This window comes from Amblyraja radiata, chromosome 7 (genome assembly GCF_010909765.2).
Source record: "Amblyraja radiata isolate CabotCenter1 chromosome 7, sAmbRad1.1.pri, whole genome shotgun sequence".
NCBI classification, from domain to species: domain Eukaryota; kingdom Metazoa; phylum Chordata; class Chondrichthyes; order Rajiformes; family Rajidae; genus Amblyraja; species Amblyraja radiata.
This window is the reverse complement of record NC_045962.1, coordinates 50,445,403-50,463,118: the sequence shown is the minus strand read 5'-3', so window position 1 is coordinate 50,463,118 and position 17,716 is coordinate 50,445,403. Positions and strand designations below refer to the sequence as shown.

Genomic DNA, 17,716 nt, shown 5'->3' with positions numbered 1-17,716 from the left:
AATATCCTCTCTGATTTTACTTATTTTTAAAAAATGAAATAAAAAGATGTGTTGACATTCTGGGTTTATTTTGGCCTTGTATATGGACTCATGCTGAGTTTCTTCCCTGAATAAAATACAGAGAGAGTACAGTGAGAGTTTTGTTTTTCACAATGAAATCCACAGATTCAAAAAGAACTGAATATTTCTGAATTTTTTTCAAAGTAGTAATTCATTAACTGCCAAACTTTGTACATCTATCTCTCAATGTCGCTTACTTTGGTAGTTAACTCAATGTCCTAACTATATCTTGTACAGAAGACAGCTGGATAATTTACATTAAAAAATAACCAATTATGTTCAGCATTTTGGCTGTCTCCAGATGTTCGAATGGTGGATAACGGATCACAGGCTGAATATGGCTGAATTTTAACTGGGAGGAACACAGAATAATGCATAATTAGGAAGTAGTAAAAGGCTTTTATTTACTTGAGAAGTCAAGTGCTTTAGCAAAGAGAGTACTGGGCAGTGATTTTCGATAATCTGACACCGTGCAGAGGATTTTCCAGACTATTGGCCGTTACTCCTATTAATACACACACACACACACACACACAGTTTTACCTGCCTTGAATGTTGCACAGTAGTATAATAAATGTCCCGGTGAACTCATTGAGTTTAAGCAGAGCATTCTGACTTGTGGTACACACTTCACTCGCAATCTGAACTCCCAGATTGCACTTTGGACAAATCTGTGAGCCAGTTGCTGAACTGTCAGCAGTTGCAAACAATCGGATGTTGCATTATCCGAATATTTCTTGTCCTTGGCAGCAGTCAATGGATTGGAATGTAAGCGAGAGATATATAGTGGAAATAATAATGATTACCTGTGAAACTAATTAAGGAGTGCAGGACATCAATTAACCATGACAGGGAATATTGAACTTTTTAGAATCATCATCATAACAGTGAATAATTACAGACTTTCCCAACTGTCCATGCTGTATATGATGTTAATTTCCTGTGGCCCTGTGCTTCTGTTGCATTGTTACTCCAGGTCCTATCTCCCGTGATGGCTTCCACATAGAAGCAGGGAGAGTGAGACCAATTTTACCCCAGCCTTTCAAAAGTGTCACTTACAGTTAATTATCAGGAAACTCTTTGACAATCTATATGAGATTAATGGGCCAGCACCATGCATTGGCTAGCTTTGATTTTTGCACTAACTAATTAGTGTGGTGCGTCATTTCCAATGTATGTATAGAAGCTGAGATGTGAAACATGTCATGCAGCCTCTGTACAGTTATTTATCTAATTATTTCAATTGTAAATTTCTGTCGTATAATGCGATAGATTGATTAATTAGAGTATTTATTCACTGAACTGACAGCTGCATTCAAATAAATTAGTGCAAGACTTTGATTAATTTCAATATAACATAAACTTAATGTTTGCCGAAGAAGTGTGAAAATGCTTTAAAAGTGAAGGAGAGGCGGGGGAATCACAAGTGTGTCTGCTTTGTCTTGACTGGGCTTGTCATTTATTAATTTTTCATAGCAGGAGAATTGTACATACATAATCACTTGACTGCAGTGGGAGTTGGCAAGTTCCTGTGGTCTCATTTGCATAAATCTTGTTAAGTCAATGGCAGTTAATGAAGTACAAATGAGCTCAAAGAAGGTGACATGGAAATGGCTGATGGCAGATGGGAAGTCTGTTTATGTGATCACAGCTGTGCGCGCATGTGTTTGTGTGTTTGTGTGTGTCTGGCTACCAGTGCGTTTGCCTTTCACAGGATCCCTGTACAGTTACAAATGCCAGGTATCCTTCAAAGGCAAAAAGATGTCCTCACTTTTCACATCAGTCCACTGAGCTTCCAAGTGCAATTCTATTGACATCAGTATGCAGGCCATTTATAACCCGCTCCCTTGGGAGAGTCTGTATTGCACTGAGTTGTATTGCAAGGTTTACTGTGATCTCCTGCACTGCAGAAAGCAGTCCGACCTGCTGTCAGAGTAATCGGGGGGGCCTTTGGTGTGGGAAATGGATAGAGACAATTTAGAGATGATCAGTCTGTTACCTCGGGGAGAGTGGAAATAAATAATGAAATAAACAAAGGAGAACAATGTGAGGCAAATGTGCTTGAAAGAGGAGATATGTGGTGAACGGTGAGTTGTAAAGATTGGATAGGCCAGTAAGTGGAGCATAGTGTGGAACAGAGCATGTCACTTGCAAGGTAATCGAGGAGAGCCAGTATTGGCTTGTAGAAGATAATGGAGTGAGTTCGTGCAGGTAGAGAGTTTGTCGTACATTTAGGAAAGTAAGCAAAGGATCCCAAAAGTTAAACTGTATGGAGCAGAACATGACACTGACAGAGAGTGCAGTAAGAGACCAACAGCGAAGGGGCCAAAGAAGTGACAAAGATAAGTGCAGAGACATAGAGCAACTCCCATTTTGCAGCATACTGTTTGTTTTAATATTTTCTTGCAAACAAGATTGTTTCTGTCCAATGCAGTCAAGATGTACACATTGCTTAAGAGTAGCTAGAGTCTGTGAGAGAGCACCCTGGAGAACACAAGTTCTAGTATATTATTTGGTGCAGAAGGCTGAATGATGCTGTTTCAGTTTATCTGCCGAAGTTGGAAAGTAATGTGGATCAAACGGATTAACCACCTTTTAAAAGATAATATTTCACGGAGGACCTAATAATTGCTTTCAGGTTATTGCTTATGTCAAAGGCAAACGTTCAATGTGATGCAGGTTTGAGAGCCTATGATATTCATGAACTGAAAGTATTGCGAGTCTCTTCAGTAATTTGTGTATTTTAAAATTATGCACTTTACCCCAGCAATATCCTAGTTACAAATACAGTGCCCTCCATAATGTTTCGGACAAAGACCCATCATTTATTTATTTGCCTATATGCTCCACAATTTGAGATTTCCATTAAAAAAAACACATGTGGTTAAAGTGCACATTGTCAGATTTTAATTAAAGCCATCTTAATACATTTTGGTTTCACCATGTAGAAATTACGGCAGTGTTTATACATAGTACCCCCATTTCAGGGGTATGTTTGGGACACATGGCTTCACAGGCATTTGTAATTGTTCAGGTGTGTTTAATTGCCTCCTTAATGCAGGTGTAAGAGAGCTCTCAGCACCTAGTCTTTCCTCCAGTCTTTCCATCACTTTTGGAAACTTTTATTGCTGTTTATCAACATGAGAACCAAAGTTGTACCAATGAAAGTCAAAGAAGCCATTATGAGACTGAGAAACAAGAATAAAAGAGACATCAGCCAAACAGGCTTATCAAAATCAACTGTTTGGAACATCATTAAGAAGAAAGAGAGCACTGGTGAGCTTACTAATCGCAAAGGGACTGGCAGGCCAAGGAAGACCTCCACAGCTGATGACAGAAGAATTCTCTCTATAATAAAGAAAAATCCCCAAACACCTGCCGACAGATCAGAAACACTCTTCAGGAGTCAGGTGTGGATTTGTCAATGACTACAGTCCGCAGAAGACTTCATGAACAGAAATACAGAGGCTACACTGCAAGATGCAAACCACTGATTAGCCGCAAAAATAGGATGGCCGGGAAACAGTTTGCCCAGAAGTACTTAAAAGATCAACCACAGTTCTGGAAAAAGGTCTTGTGGACAGATGAGATGAAGATTAACTTCTATCAGAGTCATGGCAAGAGCAAAGTATGGAGGAGAGAAGGAACTACCCAAGATCCAAAGCATACCACCTCATCTGTGAAACACGGTGGTGGGGGTGTTATGGCCTGGGCATGTATGGCTGCTGAAGGTACTGGCTCACTTATCATCATTGATGATACAACTGCTGATGGTAGTAGCATAATGAATTCTGAAGTGTATATACACATCCTATCAGCTCAAGTTCAAACAAATGCCTCAAAACTCAATGGCCGGTGGTTCATTCTACAGCAAGACAATGATCCCAAACATACTGCTAAAGCAATAAAGTAGTTTTTCAAAGCTTAAAAATTATCAATTCCTGAGTGGCCAAATCATTCACCCGATCTGAACCCAATTGAGCATGCCTTTTATATGCTGAAGAGAAAACTGAAGGGGACTAGCCCCTAAAACAAGCATAAGCTAAAGATGGCTGCAATACAGGCCTGGCAGAGCATCACCAGGAAGACACCAAGCAACTGGCGATGTCCATGAATCGCAGACTTCAAGCAGTCATTGCATGCAAAGAATATGCAACAAAATACTAAACATGACTACTTTCATTTACATTACATTGCTGCATCCCAAACATGATGGTTCCCTGAAATGGGGGGGACTATAAACACTACTGTAATTTCTACATGGTGAAACCAAAATGTATAAAAATGGCCTTAATTAAAATCTGACAATGTGCACTTTAACCACATGTGATATTTTCTATTACAAATCTCAAAATTGTGGAGTACAGAGGCAAATAAATAACTGATGGGTCTTGATCCCAAATATTATGGAGGGCACTGTAACTCATCACTGAACTAGAGGTTTCCCCCTCCCCCCTTTTTTGGGGGAGTGGGGAGGGGGTGGGGTGGTGGTTCTCATCTCCCACTCATTGCGTCCCTTCAAACAAGACAGAGTATGATTATGCCCCTGTAATGTGCCATTTGTTGCCAAAAAGGGTAACAATGATGTATTGAATGTAATGTATTGAAGCTTGATGCATTAATCTGCAACTAATGCCCCTTTTTTGTTCGGTGCTTCAGTATCAAAAAGGAAACGTACACTCTCTCTATAGGCACGAGGAATCTGTTTTGCTGCCTTCCAATGGACTGCAGCAAAAAGTCTCTCAATTTGATGCTGAGCTCCCAGTCCATTCATACAAGTGACTGATTGTTATCTGAGCCTCCTGGCATCAAGGAAGTTGTCAATAAGCATAAACACAACTTTTTAGTGATGGGTATCTTAAAATCTTAGATTGGGTATTTATGTTGTGAAGGAAATGTGTTGAGAGTTAGTCACCTTTTTGATTACAAAGCCAGAATCTAGAGAAATGCCCGTATAAATCAGGAATAAAGTTGCTATTTCCAGAGGGATTGACGTTACAAGTTGCTTCTCTACCATGCAAATCTAGCTATACTTGATGTAGGATTCAGTGTACGGTGCTGCAGAACGCATATCCGCTGATGCAATTCTCTCACTTTCAGGACATTTTTGTCATAGCCAAGGTGCTGTGTTAAGATTACTACTGATTAACCCACATTCTCACACTACTGGGTTTAGCTTTTTATTCAAGTTACTTTATACGAATGACAAACACTTTTTTGTAATGTTGCAACATTAATAAGTATCAGCAATAGATTCCCAGTTGTGCAAGATAGAGGAATGAGTACGTTAACTTATGATGAGTGTTTGTCGGCACCGGGCCTGTACTCGCTGGAGTTTAGAAAAACGAGGGGGGACCTCATTGAAACATGCAGAATAGTGAAAGACTTGGATAGAGTGGATGTGGAGAGGATGTTTCCACTAGTGGGAGAGTCTAGGACTAGAGGTCATAGCCTCAGATTTATAAGACGTTCTTTTAGGAAGGAGATGAAGATAAATTTCTTTAGTCAGAGGGTGGTGAATCTGTGGAATTCTTTGCCGCAGAAGGCTGTGGAGGCCAAGTCAGTGGATATTTTTAAGGCAGAGATAGATAGAATTTTGATTAGTACAGGTGTCAGAGGTTATGCGGAGAAGGCAGGAGAATGGGGTTAGGAGGGAGAGATACATCAGCCATGGTTGAATGGCGAAGTAGACATATAGGCCGAATGGCCTAATTCTACTCCTATTATGACCTTATGAATTAACATCTATGATGACTAAGTTGTACAATATTAATACCCGACATTAAAGTTACCATGTATTGTGGAATAAATGCTAAAACGCTAAGCTTCACAGATGTCTTATTGACACAGTGGTGTCATGAGGCTATGAACCATTGATGTCCTCAATTTCCAGCAGTAACACGCGTGTGGACTTAAGTAAAATAATTTTGGGTGAGATGATATCTCTTCACAAACAGCGCAGAGGTTATTGAAGATGAAGGTGGAACTGACTGATTTGCAGTTTACATGGAATGGTTTTCTCATGATAGGTCATCTTTGAAATCTTTTTGGACTGTCTTTCCCTGAAGACTTCAGTTGCCAAGTCATTGTCTCCTGTGTGTTAATTTATCTATATTTTTCCCTGATAAAGCATAACATTTTAATCCTTTCATCCTTGCTCTTGTCTCCCTTTCCCACTGTATCATCTCTCCACCTTTTTGATTTTGTACAACCTCAAGGCAAATCCTCCACCACATACCTCTTAAACACGCCTTAATTGCTCTGCTATTGGCAGTCATACCATGATCACCAATGTCCACCACTTCTACCATCCTCTGCCAAGACCTCTGCGCTTCCATCTCTTTTCCCCTCTAAGACACTGTTGAAAACATTTGTGTCTCAAGTTTTTGGTTACTTGCCTTCATAACTATCTTGTTATGTTGCTGGGCATTAATCATGAAACGCCTGTTCACAGCGGAATGTATTAAAGGGGTTTGTAAGTGGAAGCACACTGACATATATTCAACACTGAGACTGATAGATTCTTGGAAAATAAGGGAATCGAGATAAAATGGGTGCAATGGAAAATCAGGCAAGATATTGAACGGTGCAGATGGATTTGGGTTGTTTGGCTTACTCCTGCTGGTTCATATTCTTATGAAAGAAATACGTAGTAGGTGAACTTAAAACAATAAGTGCCATGCAGAATAGGAATATGTTAATCTCCATTTTAAATACAAAAAGGCGAGAAATCGTAAAGTGTCTGTGTTCAGAGGGATTGGCTGATCTTGCACATTAATTACTGAAGTTTAATAACCAATTAGGAAGGCAAATGGTTGGCCTATATTTCAGGAGGATTTGAGTATGAGAATAGTGATATCTTGTTCCAATTATACCGAACCCTGTTAAGGCCACATCTGGAATACTGACTGGTCATCCTACTGAAGGAAGGATATACTTGTGATAGAGACAGGGCAACTGTGGTTAATCCAGTTAATCCCTGAGGTGGGGGTTTGCCACGAGGGCTGGGATTAAGCAAACTGAGCCTACACTCTCTTAAATTTAGAAGAATGAGATGAGAGCTCACTGAAACATACAAAGTTTTGACAGGGCTGGATGGAATAGATGCCGTTGTTATTTCTGCTGAAAGCCAAAGTGCTTGAGTAACCCAGTGAATCAAGTAGCATCGGTGGTAGGAATGGACAGGCAACATTTTGGGGAAGAGTTCAGACTTGAAATGTGCCTGTCATTCTTTCCACAGATTTTGCCAGACCTGTGGAGTTACTCCAGCACTTTGTGTTTTACTCAATATATCAGCATCTGCAGTTTCTTGTAACTCTCTGGTGTTTCTTCCAGTTTGGTTGGCAATTAGAGACAAAGATGAGATGAAATTTCAGGGTGGATAACTTTTAGAATTCTCTACCCAAGGGGCTTTGAATACTCAGTCGCTCTGAGTTCTAGATCCAACATGTTAGGGACAAGTTACAGTGTCCAATTAACTTCCCAATCCACACATCTTTGGGATGTGGAGGAAACTGAAGCACCCGGAGGAAACCCAGGTGGTCATAGAGGTTGTGGAAACACCACACGGACAGCACTGGAGGTCAGGATCGAACCCAGGCCACTGCTTCGCTAAGGGAGAGAGGCTAAGAGCTGCACCACTGTGTAATCTTGCTAATGCCAAGGGATTTGAAGTTAGGACAGGAATGTGGCCATTTTGCCACCAGGGTGATTGATCAGCCACATTCATCTTCAATAGCAGAGCAGGAACGAAGGGCTGAATGGTGTTATATTTATTTGTTTGAAACCCCCTGACTGTTCAGAGTGCAGTATTGCAGGTATGGGTATGCTTCCCACTTGCTATTTACATCAATGTGACTGGACAGTGTCGTAGAGGTAGAGCAGAAAAAGGATGGAACTTCTCAGCGGGTCAGGCAGCTTATGTAGAGGAGATGTCGTGCTTAATGCTTCTGGTCAATGACATCTCACCAGGTGCTGCCTGACCTGATTAGTTTTTCTGTTTCATTTCAGATTTCCAGCATCTACAACACTTTGTATTTGAAGTGTAATAAGCTATTCAGGATTCCTCACCTCAGTGTGACAACAACATTTACGTCTTGCAGAATTTTATGTCTAGTTTATAATTTTGTGTGTTTGTCTGACTCTACGACCCTGTCGACTTGACTTGAGTGGTTAGAATTTGTCTTCTCTTTGCTTGCCCGTTTCCCTTTCAGTCTCAGACAAGGTCTGGTGGGGAATTGAACTCGGTTCATGCTGATCTGTCCAGCACAGACCCACATTGTGCAGTGCTTTCACGTTTTTTGCATATTAAATTCTTTTTTTGCATTATACTTTAAAAATGTACCAGAAATTAGACAAGTGCAGATATTAATCACACTTTTCTGAGAATAAAATGCATTGAAAAGAGGTTAGCCACTTATCAGAAGTTGATTTCGAAACAAGGAATGGTTTTGTGCTGCATTTGAACCCATTCCGTTTTACAAGTTGAACCGGCTCCCCCTGTTAAAAGTCACAGTGAATCAAATTAAATTATACGGTTGATAATGAAAAAGTAAATGTATGAAGAAATGAACCCCGATTAAAATTCCCATTAGTCTCTCTACATTGTTAATATATCTTCACAGGGAATATTAGGACACTGATGGGAAGACAAAAGCAGCAGGAGCAAAATTCTATATTTGAACATGAATCTATTTCAATGGCAGTGCTTTGAGGAGACTTGAGTCGCTGAAGGCAGTCAAGAATCGGTGTTAAAAATTCAAGCCTTTTAAAGTGCTCATTGTATGTGTTTTACTGGAGTTGCGTTAATAATGTCTTTAATAGGATTTTTCTTGGTCTGAATAAAGCTTTCCTTTAAGAGAAATCTTGTAACAAGGTTATTAGCAATTGTTGAGGTATTTGTCCGACATAGAGATGAAGTGTGACCCCTATAAACTCCTCCTTAAGCTTTTACGACCACAGGACTGAATAATAAACCCTTTCTTGGGGGAAAAAAAACTGCTCATGGAACTGTTAAAAGCCTGCACATTACTCAGATGTAAAAGATACTGTCTCCTGCAAGCAGCCAGTGATAAAATTGGGTCTCAACTGGAGCACTAATTGATTTGAAAGTTCCCTCGGGCTGACTTGCTTGTTTTTCCCTCTGCTATCTTATACGTCACGCACTCAGTATTCCCACAACAGTCAAAATATTTTTATCCTGGTAATTAGATAAACTGTGTCTTTACACCAGGAATTTGCTTGGCGTTTCAGAGCATAAGATGGACTGTCAGAGTAGGAGATCTTAATATACTCAGGATCCCTCAACTCAGCCTGGAACTGGAAACATTTATTTTTCCTTCATACTTACCTGCACTCTGTGGGGACACTGTGGCTACAGGAGAAATCAACAAAAATACAACTCATACTATGACTTTGCTTGCCCTGTATAGAAATGAACAAATCAAATGAGACTAGTTATTGCAGCAAATTTAGTGTTCAATCTGACCCAGATTGACGGGGCAAGATGCTTCTCTCTCCTGGTGAATGGCTGTGGCTTTAAAATCTCTTTTAACAGAAAATACTTTTCTACACTGGGGGTTAAATTATTTTTTGGCTTGGCACTACTTCTGTTTCTGACTTTATAGTCCCAGTACAGCATAGGGACTCAGCTGAGAACAATTCATGAAATAGTGTATAGAGATGTTTATTGTGCATTTTAACATAATCAAACTACAAGTGGAGAAATAATATTTTATCCTGTCAATAACATAATATTTATGGACTGATAATTATAAAATAATGACTTTAATAGGACTCAGAATGTACAAAACAATCTGCGGGACTGCAAGTCAAAAATTGCAATTTACTTTAAAAGTATCATTTGATTTTTGAGAGTTTAAAGCAACATAGAACCAATCATGCCCCTAATATTCACAGGACACATTTGTGGACATGACAGACAATGCCAGTATTTATTATCAATCCTTTATTGCCTGTAAACTGAGAGGCAGTTCAAAGTCAACTTTTCTGAGACTTGAGACCACATTGGTGGTTCCAGAGTCAATTACAAGTGGATCTGGGATAAAGACAACACATTTCCTTCCCAATTTGGGTGTTAACAACAATCTGGTCGTTTCATAGTTACTATTTCTGAGATAATCTCTTTTGAAAATTTCAGAATGACTCCTTGAATTTAAATTCCCATGTACTTCAGTAGGATTTGAATTTGAATCTCTGAATAGCAGCCCAACAACAATCACTACCCACCCTCTCATTCACCACTATCTCAGTCCTCATCACACAACATGGTTCTCCAAAGGTTAAAATTTAACAACACAAATGACAAAAGCCAACTCAGTAATTTTGTGCTCACATTTCATCCTCTCCTTCCTCTTCTGCACTCGCCTGGGAATCGTTGGATCAGAAACAAATGCAGTTTAACCCACTTGCACCCTGGTCAAGTATTCTTTCCAAACCCAGAGCTTGCATTTATTTATGTGTCTCCCATGGGAAAACGCAGCAAATACTCAGCGAAACAGAAAGTGTCCGTAGTGAGAGAAACAAATTCGACATTTCATCTGAGATCATCAACTTGTAAAAGTAATTCTGATTCACTCTGCAAGTTATGCCTAATCTACCAATTCTTTTCTGTCTTTACACTATAAAGGTCCTTACTTCACGTTATTTCATGTGGGGCGGGATGGATGGAACGGTTGTATTCAGAATCCCTGTAAATCCTCCCTGGGATTACAAGGGAATTTGAAAAAGTGTATAATTACAGACAGTTGTATAACATAGAAACAGGTTCACTGACCCATCATATCCATGCTGACCATGGTACTTATCTATAATTAGTCCCATTTAATCAACCTTCTCTACACTGGTGATTCAAGTGCACATCCACATGTTTCTTAAATGTTGTGAGTGTCCATCTCCAACACCTTTTGGCATCCTTCCAGAATCCAACCACTCTTTGTGTGGAAAAAGGTCCCTCTCAGAGCTCATCGCACCTTATGGCCTCTTGTTTTGGACATAGAACCATCAACATAGCTTACAAATTGGAATTTGGCTTGCTCACAGCCTGGTTGTGTTGCAGAACTGATTAACGGCTCTACAGATACGACCATACCGGGAATTTAAGGGGACCTCCTCAAGGCCAGGAGTGCAGCTCCTCTCATTTGCTATTTATACAGTCATACGGCCTTTCGGCCCAACTTGCCCACACTGACCAACATGCCCCATTTACAATAGTCTTACCTGCTTGCATTTGGCCCATATCCCACTAAATCTGTCTGATCCATGTACTTCTCAAGATAAATTTACACAAGATACATTTATTTGTCACATGTGCCAGTTGGTACGGCTCCGCTATAGGATCTTTGGTTGGTACAGTGAAATATGTGGTCACCGTACCGCCATGGAAATAAAAAAAGAGCACAACACACGATAGACTCCAACATAAAACATCCCCACACAGCAGAATCAAAGTTTCCCACTGTGAGGGAAGGGACCAAAGTCAGTCCTCTTCCTCTGATGTTCTTGATGTTCACCCGTGGTCGGGGTCTTCCGAGCCCTCCGCAGTCGCCGCTACGGGCGGCCTGCTGCTCAGGCCCGCTCGCCGGGATGATGGAACTCCAACGTCGGAACGGGAGGACAACCTCAGCAGCTTGGACCTCCGAATCGGCCACTTCCTACCGGAGTCCGCTGTTCCCGAAGTCCACAGGCCGCGCTGGGCGGAGATTCACGCCCTCGGCAAAGGGATCCCAGGACTCCGCGATGTCGAAGTCAGCGCCGCCCGCGCTGGGAGCTCTACGAACCACAGCTCCGCAATGTTGATGCTGCAGGCCCAACACTCCGGAGCTTCAAACGGCGATCCAGGTAGGCATCGCCCCGCTCCGCGGTGAATCCAGCACTGCGCCGCCGCTGCTGAAGCTCTGGTCCGGTCACCGGCAGGAAAGGCCGCGCCAATCCAGTTGGTAGGCCGCGAGGAGGGAGACGAGGACGCGACTCGGAGAATAGTCGCATCCTCGCCAGGAAGTGACTGGGAAACGGTTTCCCCCTTACCCTACCCCCCTCCCCCACATAGAAAAACTAAAGTTTCTTAAACATTGTGATAGTACCAGCTTCAACTGCCTCCTCTGGCAGCTCGTCCATACACCCACCGCCCTTCGTGAGAAAATGTTACCCCTCAGGTTTCTATTAAATCTTTCCCTCCTCACCTTAAACCTATGTTCTCTGGTTCTTGATTCCCCTATGCTGGGCACGAGACTCTGTGCTTCTACCCGATCTATTCCTCTCATGATTTTGTACACAAATTAAAATATTTTGTAAATGTATATTTAAATATACTAAATAAAACATACATGCACATACATTGTATGCAATAAACATAGCCATACTGCGATTCCTTTGAGCCAGAAACAATTACACTGATATCGTCATTAATAAATTTGTGAAGATTTATGAGCATTGTTTACTGACTGTTTGCGCGGTGAAATTGTACCAGCAGCTGTTTTGTGTGTCTAATTAACAGCTAATTATCAAAAAAAAAGAGTTTGTGTGTTTGCCAATAAACTGACTCATACATTTTGTGGAGAATATTTGTAAATTAATTAGCATGGTCTGAGGCCAGTTGAATGAATGAACTTGCGAGCTGGGAAAGAGGCTGGATATAGATCCTGACAGAGGGAATGCTGCACTCAGTCACTTGCCCAGTGGATGGATGCTCCCCATTTGATTCACCTGTAACGCCACAAATTGTGGTTGAATGAGCTGGGTTTATCAGTGGCCAGAGCTGCACAAATTTAGGTGAACGTGAAATATCCGTCAGTTCAAAGCAAGAAAGCTTTTTTTTAAATTCATCTTTGAGGTTTGCATGCTGTTGGCAAGCCAAACATTTATTACCCTTCCTGAGTTGGGCTTTCCTAGCATAGGTAACTGGGGAAACAGATTAGTGGCGTGTCATTGCCGTAAAATGAAACTTTGCATGCTAGGAAATGAAAATACAAAAATGCTGGAAACACTTGGCAGGTCAGGCAGCATCCTTGGAGAGAGAAACAGTGAATGTTTCAGGTCCATGAGCCTTTGTCGGTGCTGGGAAAGAGAGCCATATAAAATGGTCATAGAGCCAGAGGTGAAAGTAACCTAAATTCATACCTGTTCAGTGGTGTCACTAATATAGCAGACTTGACCTGTTTAGAATTCATTTTAATGGTCATGTTCTTGGTGAATTTTCTCCCCACTTGAATTTACAAAGATAACACATTTTGTTTATTTTTGTCACCAGTACCAAGATAATGAAAAGTTTCATGCCTTCTGAATCTAAATGGTTCATTGTTAATTCTGGAGTTGCTTTATCCACATTGGGTTGTGGTTTCAGCTTGTTTATGTTAAAGGAAGCCTAAAAAAATCATCATCTACTTTGGTGAAATTAGTGTCTTCTTCAACCCAACAAAGTAAAGTTTTCCTGTTGGGAATGTGTTTTACTCCAATTTAGTCTCAGATAAAGGTTGGAAGCAGTCGCTTCAGCCCATTGAATTTCCACCAACCATTAAACACCTGTTTACACTCATCCCATATAATCCCATTTTTTATACTTCCCACATCATAACAAACTCCCCACCCCCATACTCTACCACTCACCTGCACACTCCACTAGTCTTTGGCATGCGGAAGGAAACGAGCACCTGTGGATACCCACACAGTCACAGTGCGAATGTACAAACTCCACACAGAGCGTGCCCGGGACCACGAATGTACCTGGGTTACTGCCACTGATGAAGCAGCTATGCCACTGTGCTACCCTAAATTGCCACTTATTGGAAGAAGCAGATTGCACCTTACACAGCCTCAAAACGCCCTTGCTCTTCTAAAAGGTGGTGGAAGGCACATCTGACTGCATTGAACCGCAAACTAGAGGTAGTGTTCGATTCACTGCATCAGTATCTGAAGTCATGGCCTCTCATTCAGATGGCTTGATGCAACTGAACCCTGGCTGAACTGTTGTTCAAGCAGTCAATTGCTTGAGGGGCATTCAATTCAGGAACATTTCAACATGTTGATCAGTGGAGTGTTGAGGCAGTGTTGTGTGTCCACATTCCCCTTATGGTGTCACTCCTTGTGTTGAATGGAGGACAGGAACCTGCCTACAAGAAGGCGATTTAATAGTAATTCTATCCAGTAGCTTGCATGACTATACAACACCAACTTGCAGTTATATTGTTCTTCAGCATTGGAAAACATCCGTGACACTTCACAAATGCAGCTGCAAAAGGAGCCTAACACTAAGCCCATTGGCATGGACGCTGTGTTTTAAAAAGGCAATTTAAAGCACAATACTGTTTTGATTTGTCATTTGATTGAATTGAAGACTAAAATATTGTGATGGGATTTCTGTAACTGTCAGACACAGGGCTGACTAATAGAAAAAAGTAAATATGTTAGCTTCTCAACTGTATTTACTCTGCAGCTCATTCCATTACCCTGCCATTTGAAGGTGACAAGCTGTAATTTTATGCCTTACTCTGAAAGATGACTTGAAGTCTGCGTATTCACCAGGGCAGATTCTGATTAAATAAACACCATGTTAATGTTGCCAACATCTATTTAATACTTCCTGCCTCATTTGAAATTTAAATAAGGTACAATTTGTCTTGTGTAATATTTTTCTCCAATTCAGTTCCTTCTTACTTACCAAAGGGGAAATAATGCATTGCAGCTTGTGAATGTTAACATATACCATCTGAAAAGAAAAGTGATATCATCGCCACCTACCTCTGAAACTTCATGTCTGAGTGACTAACAAATGTTGCGACCTATCCCTTTCTTTGTCTGGATTGTCAATTGTTTTTGAGCTTTTGCTGACTAATTCTTCAGAAGTAGGCATCATTGGCAAGACAGCATAGTTGCCCTTGAGACGGTGGTACTGAGCTGGCCTTTGAACCGTTGCAGTTTAGATACGCATAGTTTTATTGTAACGCGAAAGTTGCATTCCTAAGAAACCACGTTACAGAAGTTACGTTACAAAAAAACAATTGAATCAATGGGGAAAAGGAGGCAAGGGGCTGAAACTGTTTCAGACTCGCTATAACAAAGTTACTTTTCCTGCTCATTAGATTTTTTTTAAAGTTCTAAGTTTATGTTTGTTACTGTGAGCAAAAATTAGTAAAGGCTCTATGTTACATAATGTAATAGAGTATCATTACACAAGTGTCGATCGAAACAATTGCTTGATAATTTCAATGATCACCTGCAGTGAAACGGACAAACTGTCCTTAAGTGAGAATGACATCTGATTACTGCGTGGAGGTTATGTGAAACATTTTCCCCCCCTCAGGACCCTTATTCCGCAGCTTTTTTTTCCTGCTTGTCAATTTCCAACGTAACTATTAAATGGTTCTCTGGATCCCTATCGAAATCATACTATAATCAATTTGGCCTGCCTAATATAAAATAACGTTCCCTAATTCATCAGTCACATTATTATCCAGTTATCATCATACATTATAGTAGAACTACCTGTCGTCCAAATGTGGACTGCCAGGATTTAACCCAACACTGAAAGGCAGTACAGACTTAAGTTGGGACAGTCCATGATTTGTAGGGTGTTAGTGATGTTGCTGTCCCCTGTCCCCTTGTGCCTCAGTGATGTTTGAGGTTGCAAATTTGGAAGATGCAGCTGAGGGAGCTGTGATGCTTAGTTGCGATGTATCTTGCAAATTGTACACACCGCTGCAGCAACTGCACTAACCTGGCCTTCATGAATTGTAAAGATGAGGACACTGTAGGAAGTTGTGACGTTGCTGGATTCTCAACCTCCAGTATTCCCATACAATACAAAACTGTACTTAAAATATATGATGTACAATCAGTGAAGAACAGGAGTAGGCTATGCTGCTTGGTTCTTCAAGCCTTTTCTCCCATTATGGCTTATCCTCCATCATAATTTCTAAATGTCCTTTGATGCCTCTCGTGTCTAGAAATTCATCTTTATCCTTCTTAAGTACATTCATCAACGTGACATCCACAGTCTTCTGTGGCAGAGAATAACGGACTGAAGAAATGTACCCTTTTCTCAGTCCTCAATGTTTTATCCCAAATCTTGACATGGTGATCCCTGATTCGAGAACCCTTCCGTTCCTTGCAGAGAATACTCCCTGCAGGAAAGTTGCACATTTAAAAAAGACCTCTAGTTCTTCTAAACTCTAGTATATCCAGCACATAATCCGACATTTTCATCACCTCCAACGGAATCCCACTACTAACCACATCTTCCCATCTCCACCCCTTCCTGCTTTCCGCAGAGACCGTTCCCTCCGCAACTCCCTGGTCAACGTCCCTTCCCACCCAAACCACCCCTTCCCAAGTACCTTCTCTTGCAACCGCAGGAGATGCAACACATGTCCCCCTATACCTCCCCTCGACTCCGTCCAAGGACCCCGACAGTCTATTCAGGTGAGGCAGAGGTTCACTTGCACCTCCTCCAACCTCATCTACTGTATCAGCTGTTCCAGGTGTGGACTCCAGTATAGCCAGGCCTGATTGACCAAATCTCTCCAAATTGGTCAACAAGCAGAAAGGGTTCATTTAAAAAAAATCAAATCCAACACTTTTAGCTGGTGAAGAGGTGCCAGTTTTCTCACAGTATCTCTCAAGTTTAGGCAATTTGAAATCCTTCAGAAATGTTCAAGTTGATATCAGGTTCCGCTCTTACATTCACTTCTACATCAAGACCATCACCTCACAGAGCAAAACAGCATGGACACATCCTCCATCCCAATCTCATTCATACTGAGCAAATTGCCAGTCTAGACCCTATTGCCTGCCTGTTGCCCATATTCCTCTAAACCGTTCCTATCTATGTACTTATCCAAATTTCTATTAAATGTTGCGACTTTATCTGCCTCAGCCACTTCACCTGGCAGCTCATTCCATATAAATGGTGTGATGATGTTGTGCCTCTTAAATCTTTTCCCTCTCACCTTCCTTCTATGCCCTCTTTTTTTAAATTCCCCTTCGTTGAGAAAAAGACTGTGCATTCACTTTATCTATGCCCCCTCATGATTTTATACACCCCATATCAGGTCACCCTCCATCTCCTGCACTCCATAGAATAAAGTCCTAGACTGCCCAATCTCTCCCAATAACTCAAGCCTTTGAATCCTGGCAATAGTTTTGTAATTTTTCTTTGAACTCTTTCCAGCATAATGGCATATTTTGGGTACTAACTTTCCCGATTTGTCCTGGAGTTTCTGGCAACAACCTGGAAAAAGGTTTGAAGAGCCATTGGATTGTGTATGATTTCTTTTGTTTTTAATTAACCATATATGTTGGTGATGATTGGATTTGAAAAATATTGGAATAAAACTGAAATGCAGGCAATATGCTGCAGTTAGGCAACATCTACAGAGAGCTGGTCTTTCATCAGAACAAATGTTAAACTGTGCCTGACCTGTTTCCAGCATTTTCTGTCCTTATTTTAGATTTTGAGCTTTTTCATTTTCAAGATCTGTTGTAGAGAATTAAATTGACAGGTAATCAGAAGCTTGTGACCATGCATGTAGACTGATGCAGTCGGCTTTGGAACATTTACCCAACCTACATTTGGTCTCCTCAGATTGGAGTAGACTGCCTTCTGAGTGGTAATGACAATGGACAGAGTTGAATAAAGGCAAGC

General features: G+C 41.0%; 1 protein-coding gene across 6 annotated transcripts in view; it reads left to right on the top strand.

Annotated features, from left to right (window-relative positions):
- The window catches only part of LOC116975392 (arf-GAP with GTPase, ANK repeat and PH domain-containing protein 1), a 600,018-nt gene that overhangs the window by 328,136 nt on the left and 254,166 nt on the right, over positions 1 to 17,716 (top strand). The gene's annotated exons all lie outside the window — the stretch shown is intronic.